This window comes from Camelus bactrianus, chromosome 15, assembly GCF_048773025.1.
Source record: "Camelus bactrianus isolate YW-2024 breed Bactrian camel chromosome 15, ASM4877302v1, whole genome shotgun sequence".
NCBI lineage: Eukaryota > Metazoa > Chordata > Mammalia > Artiodactyla > Camelidae > Camelus > Camelus bactrianus.
The window spans coordinates 39,958,892-39,965,372 of NC_133553.1; positions in this window are offsets into that span (position 1 = coordinate 39,958,892).

The following is a 6,481-nucleotide window of genomic DNA, read 5'->3' on the forward strand; positions in this document are numbered from 1 at the left end:
TACTCAGAAAACTATGACACTGATGAAAGGAAGTGAAGATGACAAACAAATGGAGAGATATACCATGTTCATGGACGGAAGAATTAATATTGTTAAAATGACCATATTACCCAAGGCAATCTACAGATAAAATGTAATCCCTATCAAAATACCAATGGCATTTTTCATATAACTAGAACAAATAATTCTAAAATTTGTATAGAACTACAAAAGACCTTAATAGCCTAAACAATCTTGAGAAAGAACAAAGCTGGATGTATCACACTTCTGGATTTCAAGTTATACTACAAAAATAGTAATTAAAACTGTATGGTATTGGCACAAAAACAGACACATAGGTCAATGGAACAGAATAGAGCCAAGAAATGAACCCACATTTATATGATCAATTAATCTATAAAAAGGAGGCAAGAATATACCTCTTCAATAAACAGTATTGCAAAAACTGGACAGCTGCATGGAAAAGAATCAAACGGGACTATTTTCTCACACCATATACAAAAATAAACTCAAAATGGATTTAAAAAAAAAAGCTTCTAGAAGAAAATATAGGCAATGTGTTCTTTGACATCAGTCCCAGCAAAATTTTTTTTTTTTTTTTTTTTTTGGTATGTCTCCTCAGGCAAATGAAGACCAAAATGTGCTAGTTTAGATCACAAAATGTTGGTAAGCTGGTTTTGTTGACAATTAAACTAGATAGATTTGAGGCATTTTAGTCTATGCTTGCTCCTCATATGATGTTCTTTCCCTGATTCTTACGTGATTTTTGTCATCTTAGACACATACAAGTAGAAAGACAGAGAGAAGTAAGTTCTTGGATAGCTTATTAGTAAAGAAGCGGAGAACTGGAAGAAACTGATCTTTCCTTTCACAAAGACCTTCATTCCTCACTAAAATAGAACTTTCAGTCAAGTATTTGGTCCTTTTAAAAAAGCAGAAAAGAAAGCATGAACTCTATCCCTTTTTTGACTGAATACTGCCAACAGACTTCTCTGTTTGGAACTAGATACTTTCCCTCCTTCCACATGTTAAATGCATACTTTCAAAATGCCATTTGGCTCCTTGGTTCCCCTGTTCTCACTAGAAAAACAAAATGGTCAGTAATTCATTTCAACATTCACATTTAGCTGAAAAGCTCTTGGTAATTCAACCCCACAAATGAAAGGTGAAGGAGTTCCAGAGAGTGAGTGGGAGCCATGAGTTTACCAAAAGCCTGTGACTTTCTTCAAAGCTCTCAGAATCCCAAGACTTAACCTTGTATTAGGAAAAATAACCGGTTGACACCTGAGAGGCTTTGAGCCCCTAGAAGGCGAGGCCCACCATGAAGAGGGCAAGGGCAGCTGGGCCCAAGCCGCGTTTGGCAGCCCCCGCCCCCGCCTGCCTTGCGGCCCTCCCAGGAGACATCCGCCGGGTGGGAGGAGGCCCACAACCAGAGAACACAGTCTGATGTTTTCTGTTCCTGCTGCAGGAAGTCCCCGTTCTCCTGCCACCCCCACATCCGCAGGCTGGAAACAACTCTTAGAGAGAAGGGGAGCGAGGCTGTGAAAGGCAGATACCCGTGCTGGGGTTTGAAGCACTTTCCCCCAGACTTCGAAAAGACACTTTAGATTCATTCATTTTCGTTTTGACATTTCTTCGATATTTCAAAAGCCACTAAGGGACTATACCCTGGAAGGACAAATTCCTGAAGCTGGATGCAGACAACTAGCTACTACCACAGGAACGGGCTTCAAGTTACCTCTGTCTTCACCTCTTACCACTCCCCTCTCTGCCTGACATGGCTGCAGCCACACAGGCCTCCTTACTGATCCTCAAACAGCCAGACGTGGTCCTACCCCGTGGCTTTACCCATCCAGGTCTGGCCCCACACATCTGTATGGCTGGCTCTCTTACTTCATCTGGGGCTCTGCTCAAATATCATCTTCGCAGACAGATCTTTCCTGGCCACCCTAATCATAACCTTATTCTACTTTTATTTTTCTTCGTAGCACTTTTTTTTACTGCTTGATATGTTCAGTGGTTCTATATTTGTTTGTAGTATGGCTTGTCTGACTAGAATGAAAGCTCCATGAGAGATCTTTCTGCTGTACCTTCAGCATATAGTTAGTGTTCAATAGACATCTGAGGAAGGGAGGAAGGAAGGAAGGAAGGAAGGAAGGAAGGAAGGAAGGAAGGGAGGGAGGGAGGGAGGAAGGAAGGAAGGAATGGAGGGAGGGAGGAAGGAAGAAAGAGGAAGGTGGCTGGGAGAGAGGGAGAAGGAAGAGGGGATGAGGTAAGGGGTGGATGGTGAGCAAAATGTAGTCTATGAAAGTGGACATGGGAGGCACAGAAAGAAACATTCCTCCTTCCTCTTTCCCCTGTGCCTGGGATAATCTACTCTGGATGGTAAAGAAATATCTTGATTTTGTGTGAAGTCCATGTTAAATGAACTATTGGTGACCTTATTCTCTCCCATTCCCTGTGGAGCCGTGTAAGCCTCTGCCTTTATGCCTGTTCTTTCGTTCTGGCCCATTGACCCTACCTGCTCCCCACCCCTTCAGGATGGTGAGGATGGTGGCCCTGCCCTAATCCTCAATCTGATGTCTAGAGACCTCTCTGCCCTGCCTTTCAGCGGTCTGTCCTCCTTCCTTGTCCACTGTCTCAGCCCAGCAGAAGGCCACACTGCCTCCAAAACCCCTTCCCATGTCAGCTGAACCTCATGGCCTCCTGTCTGCTGCACAGACAGAATGGCCTTTCCCTTCAGAGCCAACCCCAGCTGCCCACCTGGAATCAGTCACCACAGTGACTTTCAGTCTCATGCTGGACTCCAATGTCTTCTCTTGCCCACCTTTGCTACCGCAGAGTGGACCATCTTGCCTTGCACCCAAGTCATGATTTAAAGTTATAGAAAACAGAATTAAAAAAAAAAAACTTTAAAATGCCCATATATACTTCAGAAGGACTTCGGCTTAATTATGTGTCACGTAAGGAAATGACCAAACAAGTAAATTTTTTCCACTTACCTCCCTAAAGTGGACTCACCTGCACAGATATGGGCCTGGCCAGATTCCTGATCACTTCCTGCCCCCAAAGACACCCCACTGCTAAGCCTGTCAGATTCAGAGCTGACCCAGTGGCTCACATGTAGGTCTAAGCTGAACCAACAAGAGGTGGCTCCCTCTGAGATGCCAAGTGAGGACCTGAGCTCCCCTGGGCTCATACCTCTGGGTAAGCCCTGGCCTGCTTCAGCCTCTGAGAGGCCCTGAATGGCAGCAAGGCCTCCCTGGTCTATGCAGGCCCCTGTCCCAGACAGACTCCCAACATGGACCTAGAACCAGCGCCAGGTGGCTTTGGCCTGGAGTTTTTCTCAGCTAGACTGACTGCGCTGGGAATTTCCCAGAAAGTCTTTGCCTGAGAAACTCTTTGTCCTTCCATAGCCCTCCCCCAGCCCAGTGAGATTGTTTGTGAAAAAAAGTTGATCGATGAAGGGGTGATGTCACAAGCTGCAGCCAGTCTGTTTTTTTGTTTTTTGTTTTTGTTTTTTTTTTGATGGCTAATCACACAGTCCTATAATCATGCAGACTGAAATTCAGAAAAGACAATGGTAAACTGCAGTTTGTCATCCTTGTTAGCAATGGAATTCACGAATGAAAGGTCCAGCCATCCAAAAGTCCCTGAATTAGGTCTTCTTATTCAAGAACAACAGCAACAACAAAAATTGACTTTTAAGGTGCAAAGTAGACAAACTGAGAAATAAACAGTTGTTGAGTGAATTTCAGTCTCATCTCCCCTTTCTTGCTTCTGATCTGGGCTTTTCTAACTTTCAGTATGCAAATCAAGTGGAAACAAATTACCTGAACCATTAAAAGCTGGATAAGCAGACTGAGTAAGGGTGGCCATATTGTAGTAGTTTCCTGGGTTATTATTAAATATGCTAGAACATTGTCTACTTTGCTATAGATTAGATAACTTGTCCCACTTCCAAGAAAGGCCTAAGGTAAGCAAACGGTTTCCTCAATTTCTCTTGCTCCTTTTCTATAGCCCACCTAGCAGAGGCCCAGGAGCTGAACTGGTCAGGAGGTTCAGCAGTTCACAAGGGATGGTACAGACAAAAGGATGGGGCTACAATCAACTACTACTCTGGGTACAAATGTATGGCCTAGCAAGAAGGATGTCTTCTTAATAGTTGGGTACCAGAGAATCAGACAAAACTGGAGGTAACAGACCATCAGGAAATTCTAAGCAAACGGACCAGGGTTGATGTCAGAAGAACCAGATAAACCAGGAAAGAACAGGTGGGCAGTGGCTGTCAGACCAGAAGCATGAATGGCATCCTTGCACAGATCGGCAGGTCTGAACTAGTGGTACAGCAAAGCCTGCTCCAAGGATGGCGGCTGGTTCCCTCTACCCTTCCCCATACACTCTGCTGGGTGGACAAGTCTTGACAGAGCTGTCATTTATAGTGCTCTTGGCAGATTCCTCCTCCTAAATGCTGGAGTTCTTGGGTTTGGCTTCTCTTCTTTCTCCTCTCTTTCTGTCTTTCCTCTTAGATCATTCCTCTGGTTTTAATAGCATCTCAAATCTCAGGCTTCAGGTCTGAACTCCAGAACCACTTGTCCCTATGACCACTGTCCATCTCCTCTTGAACATCTTATGGGCATTGCAAACATGAAATGCACAAATCTTTCTCCTGCTTCCTTCTAAAATGTCTTTGTCCCTTCCCTATCTTCCCCACCTTAATAAATGGCGTGTCCGCTCACGCATTTCTCAACTCAGACATTCAACCCAAGTTTGGTCAATTCTACTTCCAAAGTAGGTCTCAGAATTGGTGATTTCTTTCTGTGCCCTCTGGCACTTTTCTATTACAAGTCACCATCATCTTTTGCCTGGATGAGTCTCCTTATATCCACTCTTGCTCCGTCCAGTTCATCCAGAGTTACTCTCTCAAAAGGCAGATGATCATGTCAGCCTTTCAATGAATTCCCACTGGATTCAGGAGAATCCAGTCTTCTTCCCATGACCTAGAGACCCTTCATAATCTTATTTCTGCTCATCTTTTCAACCTTGTCAATCGCCCACATTCCCTTCTGACAGATTCTATGACCTTAAACACGAAAAGTTTTGTTTGTTTTTTATCTCATTTATCATCTTTCTTCCCCATTACACTTTCTTGTTTGTTACTGTAAATCTTGTTCTTAAAATTGCCCTGCAGTATGTGCTCAATAAAATTTTGTCGAACAAATACTGATGAGTGCTGCAAGCTAGGGAGAAGCAACAATCTTACAGCTACTTGAATGCTTTTAGTAGTTGACTGTAGTATACTAGACTATGCCCTGAATCAAAATATGTCCTGTGTTCCCTTCTCTCAAGATCTGGCTTAGCAGTATCAGTGAATTTAATAACCATCTGTTCTGGTCATTATTGTGAAACAAACTACACCCTAAATGTATGGCGGCTTAAAAAAATCAATTCCTCATGCTCAGAGGTCCTGTGGGTTGGGTAAGTTCAACCAGGACACAGTAGCATTGACTTGTCTCTGCTCCACAGAGTCTTGAACTTCAGCTGGAAAGCTTCAAAGGCTGAGGGTTACTCAATGGCTCAGAGTTAAAATCGTCTGTTGGCTCCCTCCCTCACATGTCTGGTTCCTAAGCAAATATGACTCAAAGACTAGGACTTTCCCATGGCCTTTCCACATGGGGTGGCTTGCTTACAGTATGGTGGCCTCAGAGTAGTCAGACTCAGGGCTCCAGAGCTAATATTCTAACAAACAAAGTGGAATGTGCATCACTTTTTATGAATCAGCCTCAGCAGTCAAACAGCATCATTTTTTGCCTACTGTACTGTTTAAATAATCATAAGCTTGCTCAGATTCAAGGGAAGGAAAATGGACTCTCTTGATGAAAGAGGGGCAAGGTCACATTGGGGAAGAGTATGTGGAAGGAGAGACATTGGCCATCTTTGGGAAATAAATCTGCCACCTATCACATGCTAATGCGCAGACAAGGACATGGTATTTGCTCCTCTCCCCTCCTCAGTGCACCCTGCCTTCCTGTGTCCCTAGTCCTAATCATTTATTGCACATGTTCAATATAACATGGATGTTTTGAATCCCAAGGGAGTGAATCCTCTGATGGGCTTTTCAATGAAAATAGGGGGGGAAACTTTAGGACATGCAGCTCTAAGGAACCACCCAGAGTATACCAGGTAGAGGCTCTATAGATATTTGACCCCAAAATTTCTAGAGGCCACATGTCTGATGGTGTCAGAAGGTCAAGTTTATACTTGAAAAATGCATGTTGAGCAGATGCAGCTGAACTTCGTTATTCGTGAATTCATGAATATTTGCAAATTTGCCTACTCACTAAAATGTATTTGTAATCCCCAAATCAACATTCACGTTGCTTTCACAGTCATCTATAGCCATGAACAGAGCAGCAAAAAATTTGAGTCATCTGATGTGCACATAAACAGCTCAAGTCGAACAAGGCGATGCTTTGCCTTC